This window comes from Dicentrarchus labrax, unplaced genomic scaffold (genome assembly GCF_905237075.1).
Source record: "Dicentrarchus labrax unplaced genomic scaffold, dlabrax2021, whole genome shotgun sequence".
Lineage (NCBI taxonomy): Eukaryota > Metazoa > Chordata > Actinopteri > Moronidae > Dicentrarchus > Dicentrarchus labrax.
The window spans coordinates 22126184-22151752 of record NW_026136708.1 but is presented as its reverse complement, the minus strand read 5'-3'; the positions used below and the strand labels follow the sequence as shown (position 1 = coordinate 22151752).

The 25569-nt window shown below is 40.7% G+C and overlaps 1 protein-coding gene across 3 annotated transcripts in view; it reads right to left on the bottom strand.

Moving 5' to 3' along the window:
• Nucleotides 1–23275, bottom strand: part of ncoa1 (nuclear receptor coactivator 1) — a 58564-nt gene extending 35289 nt beyond the window's left edge. For 2 of the 3 annotated variants that reach the window (XM_051409742.1, XM_051409744.1), the window contains exons 1-2: nt 22764–23275; nt 5409–5635 (exon numbers count right to left, since the gene is read on the bottom strand). The gene's annotated coding sequence lies outside the window, so the exon portion shown is untranslated. Of the gene's footprint in view, nt 1–97; nt 375–5408; nt 5636–22763 lie in introns of those variants that run through there. The other variant, XM_051409743.1, reaches the window with a different exon arrangement.
• Between the last annotated feature and the right edge of the window lie 2294 nt (nt 23276–25569).

Below are 25569 nucleotides of genomic sequence, written 5' to 3'. Positions count from 1 at the left end.
GAAATAATAATTATAATTATCATAATTACAAGCGTTACAGCTGCAGCGTGAGCACAGCCTCAGAGAAAAAAAACAACTGCGGTTCTAATCCACACACCTGTAGACCACGTCGGGGGGCCTCCTGCAACTTCTGACCTCAACCCCCTCTCTGTGTGACGTATGGTGGAGCCTTCAGTCGCCAAAGAGGAAGAAGAAAAAGCAGCAGCAGCAGCGACAGCGCAGGAGAGTCAGACCGCTGAGAAACACAGCCCAGCGCCTCCACGGGCTCTCCATTACCGCTGCCTGCCCTCTCAGGATCTCTATGTTTATCTTTTTCCCCCCCTTTTAAAGCTTCCTCCTGCTTCGGTTTCTCATTCCAACGAGATATACTGATCACTTCCCCACACACACACACACACACACACAACAGTGGCAATTTATGGCTTGCAAGGGAGGAAGGGGGGGGGGTGAGGAAGAGACCACCAGGTAGAGAGTGGGGAGTAAAGGATGCTGATTACCACGGAGAGAGGGAGGAGAGCGTGAATGAGGGATTGACACAAACACACACATTCATTCATTATCCCTATTAATCCACCTAATGTACATACAAGCTTTTCAAACAGGTTTCCATTATTCAGGTTTCTCTGAGGATCCCACGTTGTGTGTCTGGTATGAATGTGAAGAACAGAGTGGTCAACGGGAGCGAAAGGCTCTCCTGGATGATTACTGGAGCTCCACCACCTTTCTGAATTCATATCTAGGTCCTGGTGTTTATACTAAAGCTGTACAAAAAAAAATTACTTTCATGCCTTTTTCACACTCAAAATTTCACATTACTCCAGGAATGTCACGACTAGAGGGAACCCTTGAGTGTGAAGTATTCAAAGATAACTGATGAAGGCTGATACGTGACACTAAACGGATATTTAATACTGTCCTTGCTGCTATAACGCGAGTGTCTCATATAATTTGAACAAAAGGTGAAATGACAATTGTATTCTAACCACGCTGCTCATGCACACAGCGTGACCACCCCTCTCTGCTGCGCCGACTTGGTACAGCCCATGAGAAGCTGCTCAGTCACTGTTGCTAAGGCCCACCCTCTTGAATATAGGACATGGTCAGAGAATGTATACAGCTTCAGTCGACCGGAGGCCACGGTGCAACCCCCTGCCCCACCAACACCCCCCCTCCGCCGCCCCTGACTCCTGGATTGTATTCATACACGGTGAAACTGAGTATTAACATATGGACAGGTGGAATGTGTGTATGCCATCATTATTGCTGGTGTGCAGCCTCACTGCAGTCCAGGTAGCAGGTTTTTAAATTGAGCAGCATTTCTTCAGCTGTGGGAAGCGGTCTCCATGTGGCCTCCACATGAGGTCAGACTCAGGGTCAGTTTGCTCATAATTCAATCAATGAACAAACTGTTTCTGCCATTACTCTACTACTACAGGCCTAACCACTAGAATCACAAGTCACTAAATGCTCCTCCACAAAATCTAAGAAAAAGGTCAGTAATCAGCATAATGTGTAAGACTTTTTAAAAATCTATAAGCTCACGTTTACAGTAGGTCATCTGCAAATCGGCAGCAATCTGACATTTCACGACCTTCAGTTTAAAAGTGATTCAATTTGCTTAATTTTAGAGACTGCCGCAATATTGCTTACCCGAACACAACATTAGTCCATCTGCATGCATAATTTATCCAAACCAAATGAATCAAACAGCATGTGAGAAAGGGGGTTTTTTTCTTTGAGAGACAAGAGGGTTTCAATTGTGAAGCGGGTTTTACGAGTTAAAATGCAGTCATTCATTATTTAACAGCTATAACATTGTTTCTTAAGGATAGCACAGATGGGGTTACATATCTCATGTATTGCCAGAGGGGAAAGAAAAAAAAAAACCCACCCACACAACTAGAACATACATGTGCTTATTGTGTGTCTGAGGGGGTTTTACATTTCCACCTCCATTTCTCAATCAGAATCAATATGTGCAATAGTTTCACTCCTGCGCCACTTTTAGACACGTCGCTAAATCCCACGCTGCCCTACGCACGTTTACATCCGGTGAGCCACACCTCGTCATCAGTAGTGCGGCTCCATTAAGAACAGAACAAACCAATTATAGAACAATTGGGCCAAGTTACACAACCAGGGCAGTGTTTCAAACTGCTGCTACTCTTTGCTTCACCTCAACATGTCAGTGTCACTGTATCAATGCAGTCAGAGCACACAATAACAGTGTAAGGGCTGCAAGCAACACTTTAATTATACGTGAATCTCACAGTTACATACTGGATTAATCAAACAGTCTTTTGGGCTATAAAATATCAGAATAGAATGAAAAATGCCAATAACGATTCCCTAAAGCCTGAGCGGACTTCTACACATTGCTTTTGTAGTCCAACCAACAATCTAAAAGTTCAGTGTGTTACATTTAGGAGGATCTATTGACAGATAATATTCTTAGGGTATGTTTTTATTACTGTATAATCACCCGAATAGAAGAATTGATGTATTTTCATTACTTAAGAATGAGCCGTTTCTATCTACAGACGCCACAGGTCGCCTTCTCCAGAGTCCCCCATGTTAAACCGCCATGTTTCTACAGTAGCCCTGAACGCACAAACCAAACACTGACTGTAGATAGGACCTTTCATGTTTTTTTTGCAGCCACCGTAGTTCCTTCGACACACATTACAGCTCTTTTCTTATTCCCAAGTTGTCAAATCCAGACACACTTTAAGAAGCTGGAACATGCAAAGATTTGAAATTTTTGCTTGAAAAATTACTTTAAATATCAAACAATTATCATAATCGCTGCCGATCTATTCGCTGCTGATCATTAACCGACCAATCCAATTAACTATCACTGAAAACCAGAAATTATTCACATTTTAAAAGCTAAAACACATGATTTTTGGGGCTTTTATGCTTAATCAATTAATAAATGGTCTGTCGACTGAGAGACTAATCATTCCAGCTCTAAACATAACGTAGACTGTAATGGATTACCCATAACTCAAACAAGTTTGTACTGTAACATTCATACAAACCAAACACCGATGTGGAAACTGCCCAGAGGTAATGTAGAGGTAATGGATACATGATTTGTGGGTTTAAACTTTAACAAAAGTGCTGGTGTGGTCCTTTAAGAGTCCCTGCTTCTCAACAGAGTACCCTGTTAAGTTCCAGTCCATTGTTTCCCCACCAACTGTATACACCCAGATCCAGGATGTTTACCAAGAGTAAGAAATAACCTTGGACTGCACACAGCTCCACACACACTACTACAGCTAGTCAGACCCCTCAGTGTATAGAATACATAGTGTTAAGCTGTGTGTGGTGAATTACAGCCCAGAAAGCAAAGAAAAGTGAGAGCTAGTGTAAGATACATAAGGAAAATGTAATTTACAAATCATGCAAATGTGTTAAATATATGTATTAGCCCACAGAAAGGAAACTGTTCCATTTTAAATGCTAAAAATAGTGACGAAATATAATCTGATGAATCTTAAATTCATCTGTAAAGTGATTTTTTTTTTTTTTTAAATAACACAGGTGTAGGACATCATCCAATTAAGCTGGCAGATCTGTATGTCAGTGCCTACGTGTCATTGCTCACCTAATTCTTCACAGAGCATTTTCAGTCTCAAACACGTTCACTGCCAGACTGATAATTCTACATGAATATTCATCATTTATTGAGCTCCATTGGTCTCTGTGTAATTTGGAGTGTGAGTGTGGGTATGTGTGCGTGTCCTCATTTCAACTCGTGAAACGCTAAGGGAGGCCTAGTCAGACATGCTGGGATGTTTGGAGCCCTGCAGCCGGTTCGGGGGCCACAAATCTCAGAGCGCACAGCTCAGGGGAATAACGCAGAAAGGCCAGAGAGCGAGAGAGAGTGAGAGAGCGAGAGCGAGAGAGAGAGAGAGCGAGAGCGAGAGATCTTTCTCCGCTCTCCCTTAACTATTAATTTAGCCTGAACTAACTGGTCCTCTTCAAAATTGAATTGACAGACTATTAAGTGTGACAGTGAAGACTGGGGTCTTTCAAATTCTGCCAATTTATTCAGTCTGTTTCGTGTACTGACTGAAAAAACCTCTCTCATTTCTCGTTCTTTTCACCCACTTTTTTTTTCATAATAAAACTTTGAACACTATCAATTTTAATGACACAGAATCTTTTTTCCCCCGCTGTAGATCTTACCACAATCTGCTCTGTAAAACAGATAAAGGGGCAAAATAATGGCCAACAGAAAAACACAAAAAGCCAATAAAAGTCATTTCAAATGCAAAACACGACTGGATTTACACCCTTTAAATGAAGGCAACTGAACAGTTATTACCCCATTTCAACTCTGAGGGCACTTGTGACTTTGTGTGGCACTACTCACACTTGTTATGCTCAGTTTAACTCCTCTTCATACTTTATGAGCTGGATTTTAGATTAATAATTATGTGAATCTAGCAAAAAAAAAAAAAACACAAGAAATGTGGAAAACAGACAGATATCTGGTTCCTTTGTCCCACTGTGTACAGGGTAGATATTACCCTGGCTACTGTAAAGAAGCCAATGTATAGTGATGGATGCAGCTCCAGCTATTTGGCTAGCTATTAGCAACTGCTGCTGGAACCATTCAGCAATCAATCAATTAGGTGATCAGCAGAAAGTCGATCGTCATCAGCTTTGATAATAGAGTCATTTGTCAAAAGGACAAATACCAAATATTCGCTTGTTCAAGGCTCCCAAATGTGAATATTTGCTGCTCTTCTCGCTTTCTTATGAATGTAAATTGATGTTTTCTTTTTAGGTTTTTGGTTGTTGTTGATGTTAAAACAACAATCAGTTTGATGATGTTATCTCGAGCGCTCAGAACTTGTGATCAGCAGCTTTTCACATCATTTGCAGACAAAACGATTAACAGAAAAAAGAAAACTGACAGAATAACACATAATGGAAACTATAATTAGTTGCAGCCCCTCCAGCAACATGGTACGTACTGTATGTGCACATGCAGTCCGTGACTCATGTTCAGCTCAGTACAACAAAATAACCGGCTCCTGTGTCTTGCTTTACTTTCTCTGAATATTAAATATTGACCTCTGCTCACCTTCACCACTGCCATGCAACAAACACGGCCCTGAGCCTTAGGAGGAAGCTGGGTTCACTCTACAATCACACATAAGGCATGCATTTTCAGTCAATAAAAAAAACGTGATAATAATATTCTTGGCATATTCGGTGAGAATCAGTGCTGAATTATAAGTAGTTACATATGTTCCACAAGACAAGGACCCAAATACATCAGGCTGCGAGCTGCAACAATACGCTGCAAGTCTGCGTTCACCTGTGGCTTAAAAGTGAGACGAGCTATCGCAGGACAGAGCACACAACGCCGACCCGCCACACTCACTACTTACTTGATCTAGGGCTCCAGTGGGTGAGTCATGTGGTGGCTGTGGTGGCCTTGTCCAGGGCTCAGAGCAAAGATAAAGGGAGGAAGGGGAGACTTCGGGGGGTGAGGTCAGTTGTGGACGAGCAGCTTGGAGTCGAGATGATGGGAGCGGTGGTGGTGGGGTTATGGCTCCACGGCCGCTCTGTCACATGGCACCATCCCAGGTGCAGGGAGAAGCCTGCCGGCCTCCGACTGAGAGAAGAGAACGGAGAAAAGAAACAGCACGCCGTTAGTATGCAAATCTTCATCTGACGCTGTGCTAAAGGATGCTGTGCTGAGTTTTATTTGGCATGGAAGCTATCAACAGTCACCACATGTGCAGCAGAAAACGCCTCTTTATAATTAAGCGAACATGATTTCCATAATGTTGCACATTGGCTGTACTTTCAGTTCCCTGTCTAAGTAAAATCCTTCCCTATCCACCATATTTACCAATGTAGACACATTTATTATCAGAAGATGATACTGAAAAGGAGGAGGTAAGACAGTTGAAGAATAATAAAGACCTAGCCCACCTGCAGGCTCTCATTGTTTTTCAAAACACGCAGGTTATCCCGTACACCTATAGAATGCCACAGCAAGACGCTTCAGCTAAGAAGAGCACAAACATCCACTTTAATAAATCAGTTTCGGCACACGCAGAGCTGAAAAAGCCTGCACACAGACTTATCTGCCCCTGATGTTTGTGTTTCTTAACAAGGCATCAGCTTGATATCCGCAGACAGCTGGCTAGTTAGCTACCCAGCAGGTAGGGACGGACTGGACATGGCAAAAATCTACACACTGTTCTGTCAACTTCCGCGACTTCACCACCTAATTATCAGAATGCCTCAAACCGGCGTCCTTTTTAAGTTGCGACCGTGACCTAACGCAGCAAATGCAGCCAGCGATCATTTCGGTTTACCTTTTGACTGAAAGTAACCTTTTTGTGCTTGTGGTAATTCCATTTTAATTATGCAGATATCATGCAAAGACACACATTTGATTAATCCAATAAATTCAATATATCACCCAGCCCTAAAATACTGTGTATACATTAAGCATTAGGAGATCTGATCTTTTCGCTGGCAGTTTTTATATCGCCGTTAGGTGAGCCTGAGGATATTACACAGCCCAAGATACCAGCGAACCACATTCAGACCACAAATTTATTTGCACACTTTAAAAACCTATTTAATAGCAATGTCTCCGCTATTCAAACACTGTGTCTGTGCTCGGTGCGACAATACCACAGCATGATGCTCCGTTTAACCTCATTTATCTTGTATTTAATATCACCGTCAAAATCACATCCTTAACGTTAACTACTCTTATGGAGCACAGGGCAAAGTTTAGATGTGGGGGGTGAGCTCCATGGAAAAGAGACAGAAAACAGGTTTGCAATTAAGGATTTCAAATTTACTCGTGCTGATTAACGAGGCTCAGTGGGTGGACATCTTAGGTGTGATAGTATGTTAAAAATCACCTTCATATCGTCGATATAGTCCAGCAGTGATGTATGTCTCTGAGACTATGAAACCTGTTGATGCCAGCTACCCTCAGGGGGGGACAAGTCCACTGAATAAAGTAATCAAGTACTGTTTTGTAGGACAGCCCCCTAATAGTTGACCTGCTCAGTCAGAAGAGTCTTCCCACTTTTCATTAGTAGAATAGTCGCAGAAAAACAAACAACATAAAACCCTGTTCGGAACCTGCTCCTGAAATACTACCAAGGAGCGCACAACTGAACTGGGCTCACAGCCTCAATGGAGGCCGGCAGATTTGTAGCGGCTCCGACCAGGACTCGGACTCTGGGGATGAAGACAAGCCGGGTTCAGCGACAGTTATTTATTCAGTTTTCTGAATAATGAGACGTGTGTGATGTTACCCTGTGTTGAAATAAAGAAACTAAATGTTCAGTTCATTCAGAATCATTCCTGCCTTTTTCTGCATTTAACAGGCAGCTGTTCAAATATAGATATTTCAATAATTGAATTACTATGATTAACGTACAACAACTAGTCGACTATTGGCTTTACTTGGGGCATCGACTGTATGTCCCTGTCTGGTTCTGGTCCTCCACAGTCCTCTCTCTCTGTTTCCATCTGTTCGGCTGACACATGGTTGACCTGTGCAACAATCGATCGCTCGGTCTGGAGAAAGTGCCGCCCTAAGAGCTGCAGGATGGTGGTTTTACTGGTGGTGGAGCAGACTGTGCCCATCCAAAGCAGTGCTGAATCAATCAGCAGCGTATCACTGCGTCACAGCTCTACATAAAGAGGGCAAGTGCACTGATTTTAGACATTTGTTTGTGTGTTGTGTGGGCAACTACACAGCACGAGAGAAATGTTTTCCAAAGACTCAAACACACCTAATGATGAAATATCCCTTCTAATCCAGTTGCTTTCATAAGTCATGAGTTCTGCCAGGGCAGCCCTGTTTATGCTGTTTGCCTCTGGTCATGAAATTATCAAAAGTCAAAAGCTTTAAAAAGGAGTGGTCTGCCTGAGATACAGCAGGTTTTTCGGTGACTTATTGTTTTATTGGATTTCATCAGATCACATATTTCTCAAGTGTTACACAGGTTTTTGTTCAGCAATGAGTGCTCTCTTTTCTTTACCCGCTACACAACATGCATAGAAGCATTTGTCGATTTGGTATCTGGTCAAATCTAAAGGATGGAAATTTTATAGAAAAAAAAAAAGAAAGAGCACAATGGACAGCGTGTGAGTGGGCTTAAAAAAAGCAAAACAAGAGACTGAACATAAACCGTCTTTGGTCCTCACTTCTTGTGGTTACTTAATACATTTAAAATAACAGATAAAACTCTCAGAAACACTCAAGTTGGCAGGCTTCAGATAACGGTGGCATGCAATGCTCAAGTTTCATTGGCCAGAGGGACGAAAACAGGCAAACCATCCCTCCACAAATATCAGATAAGGATGATAAGAATGGGACTTGTGTGCTCGGCAAAGTGGCGACTTTCTCACAGCAGATCGGTGACGAGACCCTGCCAACATCAAGGTTTGATCAAGGGATCTGGGATTTAATCAATGTGATGCATTTTGAACACGGAAAACTCACTTGCCAAGGAAAACTTGCCCCCCCCATACATGTACTTAAAATACCTGACAAACTATTTTCTTTGATAACATAAAGTCAGCATTCCACACAGTCCTTGATTTCTTCAAGTTTCAGGAGGAAGCTCCGTCTGTCCTTCACTGAGACCAGCTAACACGGGCTTGTTTTGGAACAGCGTGACAGTCTTTATTCCTCATCTATCAATGCTTGTAAATAAGTACAAGGACTACGTGACAAATGGTGCAGATGTGGAAAGGTCAGCTGGCTTATACAAGCACTCGTTATCAGGTAGAAGGTCAACGACGGAGTCCAAAATCGGAGGTCTGGACTTTTTTTGACATTATAATTCAGTAGCACTTTGCATTGAATGAGTCAGTGCATCACCTGTCATAGCACAATACTGCTCTCTACTGTGTAACAGTGACATTTGCTCCCTAAAGAAAAACAGAGTGATCACTTGTTGATTGTTGACTTATCACATTAGGCCAAGACATTAGGGATATTATCCCTTCATCCGAAACACATTACCCACTGCATGTTTTACACTTGCCATCCTTTAAGTTAAGTCCTTTGTGATAAGCGCAACAGTTACAGTGAGACAGTCGTCAATGAAGTTCTTGTTCTCCCTCCGACAATGTTCATACAATATGTACAAAAGCAAAATGAGAAACAGAATTAAAGTCATACTGAAACCGAACACACAAACTTCACATCATGGAGCCTCAACTTTCACTTTCAAACATCTGCATGTGAGAACTTCAGCTGTCTCAGGGAGGAACATTTCAGCCCATTTTCTGATCAGAGACTCTGAATCCAAATATTAATCCAAGCAAATTTTCTCACATGTGATAAATGTGCTCAACATTTAGTCGCACTGTTTAAGGTTTGCAGTGAGACTAAAGAAAGCAATATGATAACTTGCTTTGGTCGCAATGGAAAAGAAAAGACAATATTTCTAATAAGTATTGATACGTTATTATTAAGAGAAAGGGCTGCATGATATGGTAAAAAAGAAAAATCATATTTAGATGACTTTTTTTTTTTTTACAGATATTACCATTGCAATAATAATAATAATAGTAATAATAATAACAGCCGTAATAATTATTATTGGTGCCCTGATAGCTCACCCGGTAGAGCTGCTGCACCACATACTCTCTCTCTCTCACCCCTTTCCTGTCACTCTTCAGCTGTCTCTACCAATGAAAAGGCAATAAAAGCCCCAAATAAATAAATAATTAGATGTTAGCTCCCTCTTGAGTTTTTGGAAGGTCGTGAAAACCGTAGTTTCGAGCCCTGTACAATAATTCTCATGCATCCTGATACAAAACGTACCTGAATTTCCTTTACATTAGAATAATACAGGACTTTTCTTTGTTTTGATAGCAGCATTACATATCGGCTATCGGCAGCAATACTCATAGGGCACAGGTCATCAAAAAACCACCACGTTCAGAGATTTCTGTGGTGTCCTGTTTGCTTCACTTCACAAAAACAACGACGGGAACGAGTCAGCGTGGAATTTTTCTAACAATCCTGCATGCTGGTCGCCTCACCTGAACGCTGGCTGCAAATAACATGTTTATCATCTTTCCAACCTCTTGAGATGCTGCCACACATCAGGTGACGCTTCACAATGACGAAAACAATTAATCACGTCACGGCTAATTACAGTTGAGTAGGTCAATAATTACAGCGCTGTGCGTCCGGTAATGGCAGCAGTTTGTTTTTCTACAGCACATTCAATGCACCCCGCCTTATCTTCCAACATTTGTTTGTGTAAACATGACACTTGACATTGGATGTTCAGCAAACATTTTCAAAGAAACAAAAGTGCCCCACCCCCGCGCGCACACACACACACACACACGCACACACACACTCTCTAAAACTCTCCTGTGGGAGTGGGAGTACAATTATAGACATTACAGTAGGTATATTCATAAAACCTTGGCAGTCAGCTCACTTATAACAACCTCCCTGTTCACACTTCTTCACTTTCTGATATATCTCAACTCAGAGTTTTGGCCAATACAGAGTTTGAATCAGCTTCCCGTATTTTATACATTGTTCCAGGTTACAAACTGTAGCCTATACCTCAATGTGTGTGCTTTCTGTTCACGTCAACACGTCATGTTCACAAAAGGAAAATCATTTTTAGACTTGAAAGTAGAATTTTGATTTTATTGCAAATATACATTAATGAAATTGTGTTGTTAAATTTAACATTTACTTAAACTATCAACAGAAACATTATTCTAGAACTAATTCATAATTTCAGGTATTTTTCAAGCAGAAAATTAGAGGATTTTATACTTTTCTTTATCAGATGATAGTAAACTTGACAAAACATGTCCCTTTGGGCTCTGATTATGATGGACACTCTCACAATTTCCTCATATTTTATAAACAAAACAATGAATCCATTAATTGAGACAATAACCAGCAATGCAATCGATAATAATAATAATAATAATACTCAACAGTATGCAGCCCTATGTCTAATGTGGACATATCTGACAGATCCTGCATCTGTTCAGTATCGGCACTTGCACCAATAAAATGTATTGTAATGGTACATCACTAGTTTGTTTCTTATAAAATAATGACAAAACAGAAGAACGTTACATCCTTTTTATCTTAACTCCAGATGTCCTAGACCTCATTACCCATCAACCCCTGTACGGCAAACCCCATGATACAGTGACACGACAGAACCAACGGGGAGCTGCCACTGTTGACTCCAACTTAGGGAAGTCTGTTTCACCTCCGTCCACCAATCTAAATACAGTACGTCAGGCTGAGAGGCAACAAATGATGTAATTCACCGTGCAGATAAGAAGGTGCTTCAACAACAAACTTCTGCTTAATAGATTAATTACATGCTTATGGAGGTTTCTCACAGGTCTAATTTACATGTTTGCACCTATTAAAGTGCAAATGCAAATAATTCGATCCAAATTAAGATTAAAATGATAACAGAAAGTGTAAGAACAAATAACAGCTGAAATATAGGCTATATATCAAAATACACATAATGCAAAGTGAAAATGTGGATTCTCCCATTCAGTTAAAATACTCAGATTATCAAAATAATCAGTGGAATCACATCATTAGGCAGATTCCTTACATAACTTATTAATGTGTAATACTCCTGCAATCCTCCAAAAGGTCACATTTAGGTCAGACAATTTAAAAACAGAGAAATGACTCACCAACTGCATGTAAATCAGCACGGTTAACCACAGTGACTTTTCGGAACCTGATTTCACACAGTAAGGTGCTTTTTCTTGTGTGTAGTCAGTGACGAGACTCCCTTTGTGCAGACATCGCTGACTGCAGTCATCACCAACGCTGTCACTAAACCTGTTTTTCCTTTACACATATTTTGCTGTCAAGTGCGGTGGTACCGGCAGGCCAGTAACCACAGCTCCGTGGCCTGTCGTCCACTGGCTGAATGGGACAAGATGTTTTGTGGAAAGTAAGGGAAGCCGTGTGGACCTTTTCTTCAGATATTATCAATGTGGAGGTGAGCTGCTTTAGCCTGTTGACTCTGGTCAAATACATGGCACAAAGTCAAATCACAAACAGACCAAATAGTTACTAAAGACCTAAAATAACCTTAAGATTCCAGCAGGACGTATTTGTGCATGTGTTGCATAATGCATCAAACAAAGCATAGATTACACAGCAACTTTGCAACACGGTGCTAGTACCCTTGCACAATTCAGTTCATATGCTTACGTAAATACAAGATGCTTAATCTCTTACATACGGCTGTTGAAAACAGAAAATGAATATACGGGGCTACGGGGATTACAAAGAGAGAGAATGAGGAAAAGAGGTGACTGAAAATATCAGGAAGAAACTTAAACTACTCCTACAGTACATTCACATGTTAACATAATTTAGGGTGTTGGCATGCTAACATTTACTAATTAGAACTGCCAACAAAGCTGAGGATGTTGACCTGGTGATGGCAGCTGCTGAGGAAAGGTTAAGCGATATCCATCACTGTCTGTACCAATTTGTGTGGCAATCCATCCAATTGTTATCAATACCTATTACTCACAACGACAAATGTCAACCTCCGGCGCTGCAGGAGAACTCTGGGGATCCGCAAAGTAATTAGGAATGCGTCATCACGGACATCCGTACTAATATTTCATGGAAATCCATCCTATAGGGGTCAACAGGCTGACTGACAGTGCCATCCCTAGAGACACGCTGCTAAGCATGACCACAAAGCTTCTTTACTGTCCCTAAACTGACAACACCACCTCAGGCATCTGCGCTCATTCATTAAATAATCATCAACCAAGCAACTGGGTTTCTTCACAGTAAAAGTCCTGATCAATAATCGCCACTGCAGGAAGTTCTTCCTGTAAAGCAGCTACACAGTGAGTTGAGTTTGCAGCATTTTAGCATAGCAGCAGCAGAAATGGTCATGCACTACATTCAGAGAGCACCTCTCTCATGCTAGTCTCTGCATGCTTTCTAACAACTGTTGTCTCACTGCTCCCATTTTCCTGCAGCTCTTTGTGTGTGTGCTGCGTATTTAGTTTCAGTTCAGGTTAGGCATTAAAAAAAACAACAACAACAAAGCAGGCTCGGCCAAACCTAGTAGTGTAGCATTTACTGGAAACTTGTACATTTCCACACACACACACACACACACACACACACACACACACACACAATCCAGATTTGTGCTTTGCATTGTGTAAGTGTTGTTTAACCTCTTACCATGTATGTAAAATGACCTAAAAATGCCTAAAAACAACCTTTACCCAAAGTAAATGAAAAGCTGTTCTTCAACCATTTGCAGTATATGCATGGTTTTGGTCTCTAACACTCTAAAAAACTGCTGTTCATGGGCATTTATCTATGTGCTCATGTAGGTGGACAATAAATCTTACTGGAGTGGATATATTGGACCTCTGGCAATGAAACAGGACTGTTTTTGTTGGATTATTACTGATTCCATTACTGATGAGGCTTCTTGGGTGAGTTGGCTCAATTTTATGATTGCTTGCTAGTTCGAAGCGCCGATTGTGCCTGCTGTTGTGATCGTATCCCAAAAGCGTTTTGATCAATAAATCGACGAGATTCTAAGCTTTCAAATGATGTATGGTATGGGTACTAAATCCAACATGGCGAAGGTTAATGTCTGCGTACAATCACTGGCAATGGGATGCTGATTCTGTAACACAGTCAGTAGGTTGAGAGTTAACAACAAGATGTAAACAACCAGAGAGAAAACACCTGTGGCCAAGAGGCTGCAGCCAGTATTTGAATATCTGGACCACAAACAGTAGTTATTTACACAACATTACACTTCACACAAAACAACAAGACGACGCTCCTTTCCCCTCAGTGCTCTGTTTCCCTCTGTCGATGGCCGCAGACATCAGCGAGGCAATACGTAGAACTGCTTTGCAGCCTTTCTGCTGTGCAATAAATAAATCAGACTGCTTTCCCTCTCTCACACAGTATTCACTAGCCCTGAAGTTCCTCGTGATGATGGATAGAAGATGGTGTTCAGTCGCTCTTGATCTTGCTTCCACTCACCCGCAGCTTCTCTACACTGTCACCCTGCATCGGAAACTCCTCAGTCCTGAGCCAGTAGTGAGTCTAAAGCGGGCGATATATATGAAACAAAAGTGGAAATTGGCATGTTCTGAAAGGCGATACGTGAGTTAAAAAAAACGCCTGTGCTGTGTTTGGTCAGCCACACTGTGAGCAGGACTCCTGTCAGTTATGGTCATGTGAGTAGTTGTGGGTTTCTTTTGTGTTCTTGGGGTATGTATTCCCAGTTTACCTGTCATGTCAACCTTGGGTGTATGAGCCAATTGTGATCCGGAGAATAATCGAGCTCAGTCAACTTTAAGGGGAATCCCTTAATGCACAAGGATCTGACAAGATTTGTGTGTTTCTGTACGGCTTCAAATTCATTCACACTGTCCCAAGGGCATATTTACAAGGTGTAGCATAAAAGAGAGGTGTATGATAAAAAAAAAAAAAAAACAAAAAAATTTTTGTGGGAAAATCTTTAAAAAAAAAGGGGGAAAAAAAAAAAAAAAAAATTATTTTTTTTTTTATTTTAAAAAGGCACATGTACAGCATCTTGCAGGTAACTCTGATTAGATAGAAGAACAAGTAATCCACTGCAGTGTGCTCTATGTATACACATATTGAATAACCATTCCCCACTGCAATGAAATTAATGGCACCAACTGTTAATGGCTTTTTCAAGACGAGCCACTAATTTTTGGTGATCGTCAAACTGACAACCATCAGTAAAGAGTAGAGGTTAAATCGTCTTTCCCCTGTGATACTACGTGGAACTTTTAAAAAGCTTTTAGAGCTTTTGTGTAGTCTTTGTTTTGATCAGATAAAAATGTACTCCTTGCCTCATATCCTCATGTCCTAGACCTCCAGTTACAGTAAACATAATGCCATTTTGCATCCGATGTCATATGCACAAGCCTTCGAGAACAAACTAAATTCAATTTCAAAAATGTGAAAGACTGGAGCCCTCGGGCCGTTCATCTGCTTTACAGATTCAGTGAAAACAGCAATACCACAAAAACAACATAAAAAAGTGTATTTGTTGCCAAGTTGAAGCATTCTCAAGTGCAGAAATAACAAATATGCGAGACACATTTAAAAGTGGTGACTGCAACTTGCACAGCAACATCTTAGTGAAAACTTTTGGAAGTATCTCGCCGCCCACCTGTTTAAAACCCAGGCACATAGACACCTTTATGCTCCACTTCACAAAAAGGTGTTTACACCGCCATATGTTCATTACACACTGTTCACTTCACATCTAAAAGGTGAGACACCCACAACTGTTAAACTTCCTCTGATTCACTTGACAGCATCCTCTGGGCACAGGCACACATCCTGTCACATCAGCAGAGGATAATGTACCTGTGAAAAATGTTTTCTCCCGTTCTCTTTATCGCTTTCTCTATTCCCAGTACTATAATTCTGGCAGACACATTTTTCATCTTTAACAACTACCAAGATCCACACCGGAAAGTAGAAACTGTTGAGTGACCCTTCTTCTTGTGGCATGTTCAGAAAAATAGGGCCGTCGGGGGCTCGACTGTTAACTCACTCGCACCATATCAACCGCTCTCCTCGGTCTGTTTTCTCACTCGCCCTATCCATTTCTTCCCGTACGTGGTCTTTGGGTTTCTCTCATTCTTCGCCTTTACCTTTTTCACCTTCCCTCCATTTCCTCCCAACCCCTCACAAATTCTCACAGTCTGCTGCACAAGCCTTTTTGTGTCCAGGCGAGAATGTAGGCCATCGCTCTGACAGCAGGAAGGCAGCGAGGAGTCGAAAGCAGCGCCGCTCTTCTCTTCTTCCCCTGCATTCTGCTCGCACACAGCAGCTGAAGACAGTACGCATGTATGTGTGTGTGCGTGTGTGTGTGTGTGTGTGTGTGTGTGTGTGTGTGTGTGTGCGTTGCTGCCTCATACTGACTCACAGTGCCAGAGTCAAGGGACAAACCACAGCACACAGCAGCCCGTGCTGCACAGGCTTCACCGACAGCCAATCTGTTTCAGCTTTGCAGAAACGAGGGCTCCTGCACGTCCCATTGCAGATTATCAAAGATGATTTTAAACACCCTGGAAAATAGTTTATTTTATCTACACGCTCTGATTTGTGATAACGCTGATCTGCCACGACTATGTAAACCAATGCCCTCCTGCGCTGCATGCTGAAACTAGGCCACAATCGTAGACAACACACCTTGATTAAAGGATAAATGCATCACAAAGATAGTTTCCTTTCATATCCCTTAAGTATACAAACAAGAAACCACAAGCTGTGGGTTGATGAAACTTAAGCTGTCCAGAATGCTCTTTGCCTGCCAAAAAAATAAAAAATACACCCATCGCAACTAGCACAGAATAAATACAAAAGCAAGGAGCATTTAATGCAGAATCAGTGTTTTCTTTAAATTAGTCAGCACAATGTGTCAGTGGTGACTTAAAGGTCAGACAATTGTGCCAGGATAGGTGAAATTACAGTGCGATTCTGAGCCAATATGTCGGACAACGTTAGCTTATTGCAGATGTATTGGTGTGTTTCTCGGCCAAAAACAAGAAATGTCAGTACAGACGAAGTCATTCAGAAACAGTATCTCCATTACAGTCTGTCCACCAGAGAGAACTTTCAAGTTTAAAATGTCCCACTGGGAAAATGTCTTTGTCATAACTGTTCAATAACCAAATTTAATGGATCCTTATCAAATGTTTATGTATAATCGTGTAAAAAAGCAAGCCAAGGCTTCATTATAAGATGGTTTGAGACTCAAAGACAAATACAAATTTTAATAAATTCCAACTTTAGTGCCTTTAAGTGGTAGTATATTCAAATAGACACTGTTACAGATGTTAATTAACACATCCTATATTGTGCATTTGACCTCTGTGATTGGCCTGTGTGATGAGCTGTGTTAATCCAACCCTACCATTGGTCCATTCTACTCGATTTCACTTCTAACTCCACTGATTTATAACAAAACTAAGATTTCACAGGTACGCTAGCTGCTCCGTGAGTTTATACTAACCCACATTGGTGCTTTGAGCGAAATGATATCAGCATGCTAACAGTCTCACAAGGAAAATACAAGCATGTTGGTAATTAACAGGTATTAACAAAAGCTTTTAATTCATCCTGAGTGATGACACAAATGTCTGCACCAAACTTCATGACAATCCACCAAACAGCTTCATTTCGCCAAAAGACAGAAATATCAACCTTCTGGTGGTGCTGGAGGAAAAGTAATTAGGATACATCGTCTGGGAACCGTAAATAGCCACATGTCCATTGCAGGAACTTCCCTCAAGGCCTAAGAACCTTTGAAGGAACTCAGTGTTTTCCCACCACTCAGACCAGGGTCCAAACAGTCCCTGCTCGGGTGTAGTAGTACATGAACTTCGGGGGTGGAGCTTGCAGCCCTGATCATTTATTGATTGGTCGAGTACTCACAGAGAATGTGTTGGAAACATTAACGGGCTGAAGGATTCTTTCAGTTCCCTGAAAAGTAGTACCTTCGACTAAAACTTTGTGGCTACTGTTTGTATATAATTTGGTGCATAGGTGGTGCTAAAGGAGGGTGAGGATCACCAAAGTCAGCAGGTTTCATCCTCTAGGCAGCACAGTTATCTGTACCAAATTCTATAGCAATCCATCCAACAGTTAGTGAGACATTTCAGTCTGGACCACAGTGGTGGACCGACATTACCATCCCTGCCTAAAAACATCCAGCGGAGCCATTAGTTAGGAGTGCTGCAATTTCAAGGGAGCTCTTGAGCTCCGTTCCCCTCACTGATTGTTGATTTGATATTCAGAGATTGTAACTCGGTGAGTCTGAAGTACCTCGCTGGGGTACGCTGAGACTCAATCAGAGTTTATTATATTCACTTCTCCTCGGATGAAACTTTCCACAAACACAGTTTGATCAATTCAAGTATGCAACTTAATAATCTTCCTCTTACAGAAAATAATTCAACTGCCAATTTCCCATCAGCTGTGTGTTGCCTCCCCCCCCCCTACAGCCCCAGCTTGTAATAGCCATTTAACACCAAATTTAGGGGTGAAAAGTCTGATATTTGGGGTCGGTGATCAGTGTTTCACTGACTCAACCATGACACGCTGCATCCTGATGTCGACAGAGATCTTAAATTGGCTCTTACAAAGAGGATGTCAGTTTGGCTTCACACTTGGACAAACAACTCAATGGGATCAATCACCTCACTGTGCATTGGACTGAATCAATCTTAAGACATTATTCACAGAAGGAGCGAGTTGTGAGTTGTGTTCATTTAGAAATGTGATTTAGATAAAACATCAAAATGTTTAAATAAAGTTACAAGAGACTAAAAATCTAAAGCGTATGTGAAGCTTTGGCACTAATTATTCAACTTTCTGCTGCCATCAGACATATTTTTAGTTACATGAAAAGGCAAACACTGACAACTGTACACGCTGAGACATTCGTGTGCTATCATCCCCCCAAAAAAGTTGGCAGGCAGTGTGGCAGGTGAGCCTCACTGATTCCTTCTGCCACCACAGACAGTATTTTCCTGGCTGTTCTGACCTGAAGTAAAAGCAGAGTGACATTTTCACAGGTTGGCTGCAGGTGATCTGGAGTTCAAAACAAACAGCATGAAAACCTACTACAGCTCCAGCAGAAGAATGCTGTGACAGTGGCGGGCAGGCTGCAGCAGTGCTGAGTGCTAAAATGGCTGCTCATTCTCCATACAGACACAGAGCTTAGCTGGAGGAGGAGGAGGAGGAGGAGGGCTCCCACTCCCAACAATTTCCCTCAAATGTGGCTCATCCTTAGGTAGGCTTGTATGTGGAGCTAATAAAGCAAATGCCACAGAATAAATATTAAAACACACAGGTTTATGGCATTATACTCTCATAAGAGATGCACAATACTCTTCTAAAATCATCAAGGAGCAACAATTTCCTCCCTCATCTGCCTCCACATTATTATTGGGTGGGTTTCGTCACCGGTGTCACGGACTGCCACGACATGTTGCAATACCATCAGTACCGTGATAAATATTTTATTTATTTATTTATATAACATGCAGGGAAGAGGGCAACGCACAGACTCCTAGAAGCGGAGTTACATCCAGTGACCACCTTTTCCTCACTAATGTCGACTCCAGTAACACGGAGATGTGGAAGGTGGGAGCGAAAGCATGCCAATGTCTCTGTTGTTGGCTACAAGAACCAACACAAGAGGCGCTTCATCTACTCCCATCATCGAAGGAAGTGGAAGACCCAGTGGATCGACTTTATTTTTGATGGAAGTCGCCCCACAACAACTGGAAAACTCTTCAGCAATTTTACCTTGGACTGCTTTCTCAAGGAAGGACCATTACAAAGCAGAATTAGCTTGAAAAACTGAAGCTCACGGGTGAATCGGTACCGACTTTAAACTGGAAGCCATGTACGTTTTTCGCTGTTTATTTGTTTGTTTTTTTATGTTGCTTTTGAAGGTTAGCCTTCTAAGCTTGTCATTAGCACGTCCTGTGGCTAATGTGGTTAGTGTGGCGCACGCGCTGGAGCAGATAACATTGAGGGGAAAAGTTAAGAAAAGTTGCTTGAACTTTGAGTCTCATTTTGAGCCAATTAAATAACGCAGTGTAGCCGGTTGGTTGTGGGAAACTGTTTTTTCCACGTTGCTTTCTGTGCAAGCTCAGCTGTTTTTTTTTTGCTGTTACACAAAAGCTCCTTCTTTCTGATCCTTACCGGTATGCCTGTCTGTTTCTGCTGCATGTAAATGTACTTTATAGACCCGTGGTACACTGACTATTGTACTTATACAATAAACTTTAGGTTTTCTGCCAAATGCTTTGGAGATGCTTAATCCTAACCCCTCTTGTCTAACTCTGAGGATGAATCACACTCACTATTTAACCTACATTACGGGGCTACTCCTCCCAAAACACATGTAGCATATTTTTAGTCTTATTTGGAGCCAATACACATAAAAAAACAACACACAGAAATATACATTTTAGGTCATATCGCCCAGCAGAGAGGTGAATCAGTATCATAGCATGTCACCACGCTGTGAAAAGATCTGGTAGAGGATCTTCATCTCTTCTCCACATTCCAGTTGCAAGAGAAAGTGCAGCCATCAATAATATATTAGTTTCCATGCAGTGTTTGATCCGTCGTATATGCCACAAGACAAAATTAATGATTATTTAATTTAGCTTTGAAGAGCTGATAAAACACTGACGACTATTTTCACTTTCTTATTACGTTGTTTCTGTTTTGTTATTTACAGTGAGGTTGTACTCTGAGCTGAATAACTGAGGTCTGAACTCTATATCCTGGCTCTTATCTGGGGGTAGACCTTAGCCTAGAGAGGCCCGGCTACAACGCCCGTCACTCAGAACACGGCATAAGTCTGCAACGCCAATACTACACAAACAGACTGCCTACTATCAGCGAGCCTACTCGAGCAAAAACAAAAGCAGCCAAATGACACAGGCATTAAGAATTTATTAAAAAAAAAACAACAACTTGTGTGCTAGTTTGATAGCAGTGGGTTCTGGGCATTATCCAAACTTACATGATTTGAGGTAACTAAGTTATCAAACTTCACATTTGTGTCTGACTGCAGCGAATGGAAAACAAAACAAACTCAAAAGGAGCTTTATAATGTTAAAATGGGTCCTACTGAAATACCTCTCCCCTCCGTTGGACACTACACAGATATATGTTTAAGAAAACAAAGCACATTTCCAGCTTATTATCAGATACACATACATGTCCACCATTCAGCCGTCTGCTTAAACAACTTTCTTTATCACCTTACAGCATTTTTAAAGGCACACAAAGGCCATATTTCAGAGTAATGCTTGAAAAAACAAACTAATGCAGTGCTTCAGTCCTGAACAAAACACCAAGCAGGTCATAACTATTTTGTCATTCAAGGCTACTCCCTCTATACAAGTTCCCTGATTGGATGACAAAGAATAAATAAAGCCCTTAAGACTTAATCTTGTGCAAGAAAATCTCACTTTAAGTGTGAAACTTGCGTAATTTGGACATAAATCATCTTTGATCGTCTTCCAAATTGTTCAGATTTCAATGTCAGGTAAACACTCCAGTGTCAGAAATCAGTGCATCAGAGTTTAAACATGACACTGATTCCTCACATGGACGTTTTAGGGATGAGATATTTATTAATCCACGTGGTTGAAGCTGTTGACATTTGAGGATGACACATTCATTCATTCATTCACCTGCTCGAGGCTGTTCACAATCAATATGTCTACACTCTAAAGTGTTTAAATGTTACACAGAAGAAGAGTCCCACCACTATACTATCTCTCTTGGCTCTGATTGGTTGTTTTTATTCGGGGCCAGGCGGACATTAGGAGCACTAGGAAGAGGCCCGAGAAACCTGATTTTTCACAGATTATCCGTCTCACAGACGTCTGTCGGGATATAGCGAAGGTTTCACCTAATAAGACACAAATAAAAAAATATGTGTATAAAAACTACCTACTGCAGCTTAAAAGGTGAATATTCTCCATTTTCATTAAGGCTAACATCTTTTGGTTTAACATTATACATAAGTTAGGATCAATAATAATAAACAAACACAATCTTTCCTGCAGTCTACCAAGTACGATGGAGTATTAGGGCCATACTAAGAGGAAAAATAAATAAATAAATAAATAAATACAATTTTGTATCAAAGTCGTAATATTACCAGAATGAGGTCGTACTATTACGAGAATAATGTACAAAAGAAGCAATTTCTTCCAAGTCTGTGTGGTTCTTTCTTCGAAATAGACTCGTTTTCACAATTGTTCCAAAGTCCTGATACTGATAATAATTTGATGCTGATGGTCCAAAAGATTAAGTATTTCCTTATTTGTTAAACTGATACCAAAGTATAACTTCACAAGATGCTCAACATTCCTCATTTTAACGCAGCGGGAAGAGTTCTCATAAAATCACGACTTTATTCTCGTAATGTTACGACTTTATTCTGGTAGACCTAATATTATGACTTTATTCTCGCAATATTATGACTTTATTCTCGCAATATTTCGACTTTATTCTCATAATATTATGACTTTATTCTCGTATAACGACTTTATTCTGGAAGATCTAATATTACGACTTTATTCTCATAATATTATGACTTTATTCTCGTATTGTTCCGACTTTTTTCTCGTAATTTCCAAAAACATAAAATAAAATGTTTTCTCTTAGTCTGGCCCTAATATTAATCCGTTGTAACCAAGAGGTCAAGCTGTCCTTTAAAAGTTTTTCGCGTTCAGGACCTAAAGTTTCAGGTCAAACTCCCCCAAAAACGCTTTGCAGCGACACCCTGAGGCCGGTTCTGGATGGTGGGTTGGGCTGGGGGGCTGGGGGGGGTTCTGCCTTACATAAGAACAGCTTCGTGTGTTTCTTTGCAGGTGGAGGAATAAAATGTCCCCACCGCACGTTGTGTTGTGTGTATTCATTTTTTAAGAGAAAGTAAATGTCGTCGTCGTTGTGTGAATCGTAGCAAAAAACGTTATGTGGAAAAATCAACAATGAGTCAGGCGTGTTTGGAGGCCTGCAGCATATTGCTCCTCTGCAGCGAGAGAGAGAGAGAGAGAGAGAGAGAGAGAGAGAAATACAAAATCCTGGATGACATGTTGTCATGCATTCAGTGTGTGTGTGTGTGTATGTGTGTGTCTCTTACCTGTTTTTGATTTTGTCCGTTTTATCACTGGGTAAATAAAAGCTCCTGTGCTGTAGATATATAGATCCCCAACAGCAAACTGCTGCTTTAGATTGTGCGTTAGAAAAAAAAAAAAAAAAACAACAACAAAATAAAAAAAAAAAAAGAAAAACAGGGCGACAATGTCTGACTTTGTTGTATTTTAATATGTGTGTGTGTGTGTGTGTGTGTGTGTTACTTTAGATTGATAATGCTGCGGTCAGCTGTGGCGATCATGTTTATAAACCCTCCCTCCCCCTTTTAGCCTTTAAAGTAGGGTTAGCTCGGTAAACCGGGCAGAAAGTTGTCCGGTAGCTGGCTCTCTAACAAATGTACCGTCAGCTTATGTTGACAAACAAGCCTCCGGAGTTTAAAACCACCCTCGACCTGAAGGCGAGCTAACGCCAGGCTCTTTTTTTTTCCCCAAAAAAGCACTGTTAGCTGTAGCTAGCTAACCCCAAGCTTTGCATAAAACACCCCCCCACCCCACCCCCACCCCCCCTTGGAAAAAAAAAACCCTTTTGTTTTCTTAAAATCCGTTCCCGCTTGAGTCCGACTTGTGTCCCATCGGCAGCTGCAAGTCGTCGGTCACTCCGAGGATCACTTGCGGGCGGGTTTCTGTGTTTCAATGACGGCGCAGTCGCGTTTGCAAACCCGAGTTATCGCTTTGGTCTCTGCTCTCCGCCATTTCCAATCTCAACACAAACAAACAGGGCTGATCGTGCGCACGCAGCGCACAGGCGCGTTCACGAGGAAAGGGGGGGGGGGGGGGGGCAGCGGGCAGGAGCCTGACGGGGAGCGAGCTGACTGCCTGTGGGGGCTGTTAATGAGATGGGATTAATGGGATGTTTGGAGAGCGAAGGGGTGCAGTAACTTTCATTTAGAGGCCCGGGAATGTAAAGTTAAAGCTGCAGTAGCTCTTTATCTAAAAGTCCTGTAGGATCTTTTCCTTTGGAATATTCTTTATTATTCCCATATATTTCTATTATTCCTGTAATTGGTTCTTTTCTAGTGGTGCCAATAAAATCCCAAAGCATTCTTGTATTCATTTCTATACATCCTATAAAAGGATTTCTAATTGGAAAACCATTTGGTTCTCAGAGGATTTTCTTATTCCTGTTGGGAATTTGTTTTTCTCACTGCTGGTGCCGATAAAATAGTTTAGGATTTCCATAAATGTCTATAGGGGAAAAAAGGTTCTTATGTAATTTTTATTCCTGTTGGGAATGTTTTACTATTGATATTGATATCACTGGTGTAGGATAATGTTTGGAAATCAGTTTTCCTTTTTGTATTAGTGCTAATAAAATCCCAAAGGATTCTTATACATTTCTATAAATTCTATAGGATTTCTATTGGAAAACAATATGGTTATCATAAGATTTTCATATTCCTATTGGAAATCTGTTTTTCTCACTACTGGTGCCTATTTTTCGCCTTTAAGAGAAAAAAATGTTTGGTTCTTGTAGGATTTTCACACTCTAATTGGAATTTTCTAAATGTTTTTAATTGGATCTTAAACATCTTAGCCATTTCCAATCTCTCAACACAAACAAACAGCTATCTAAAAGTCCTGTAGGATCTTTTCCTTTGGAATATTCTTTATTATTCCCATACATTTCTATTATTCCTGTAATTGGTTGGTTCTTTTCTAGTGGTGCTAATAAAATCCCAAAGCATTCTTGTACATTTCTATACATCCTATAAGAGGATTTCTAATTGGAAAACCATTTGGTTCTCAGAGGATTTTCTTATTCCTGTTGGGAATTTGTTTTTCTCACTGCTGGTGCCGATAAAATAGTTTAGGATTTCCATAAATGTCTATAGGGGAAAAAAGGTTCTTATATAATTTGTATTCCTGTTGGGAATGTTTTACTATTGATATTGATATCACTGGTGTAGGATAATGTTTGGAAATCAGTTTTCCTTTTTGTATTAGTGCTAATAAAATCCCAAAGGATTCTTATACATTTCTATAAATTCTATAGGATTTCTATTGGAAAACAATATGGTTATCATAAGATTTTCATATTCCTATTGGAAATCTGTTTTTCTCACTACTGGTGCCTATTTTTCGCCTTTAAGAGAAAAAAATGTTTGGTTCTTGTAGGACTTTCACACTCTAATTGGAATTTTCTAAATGTTTTTAATTGGATCTTAAACATCTTAGCCATTTCCAGTCTCTCAACACAAACAAACAGGGCTGCTCGTGCACACACAGCGCCCAGGTGGGTTCATGGTGAGGGCAGTGGGCAGGAGCCTCCACTGTAATGATGCCTCTCTGCCTATAGAGCTATTAATGAGATATTATTAATGATAGTGCACTAACTTTTCCTCAGAGGGCCAAAACGTAAACTTAAAGCTGCAGTAGCTCTTTATCTAAAAGTCCTATAGGATCTTTTCCTTTAGAATATTCTTTATCATTCCCATACATTTCTATTATTCCTGTAATTGTTTGGTTCTTTTCTATTGGTGCCAATAAAATCCCAAAGGATTCTTATACATTTCTATAAATCCTATAAAAGGATTTCTAATTGGAAAACCATTTGGTTCTCAGAAGATTTTCTTATTCCTGTTGGAAATCTGTTTTTCTCTCTATTGGTGCCGATAAAATAGTTTAGGATTTCCATAAATGTCTAAAAATCCTTTAGGATTTTTATGGGAGGAAAAAAGGTTCTTATATAATTTATAATAATAATAAAAGTCCTGTTGGGAATCAGTTTTTCTCACTATTGATGATGATAAAATCATTTAGGATTCCCATAAATGTCATAGTTCATATTCCTAT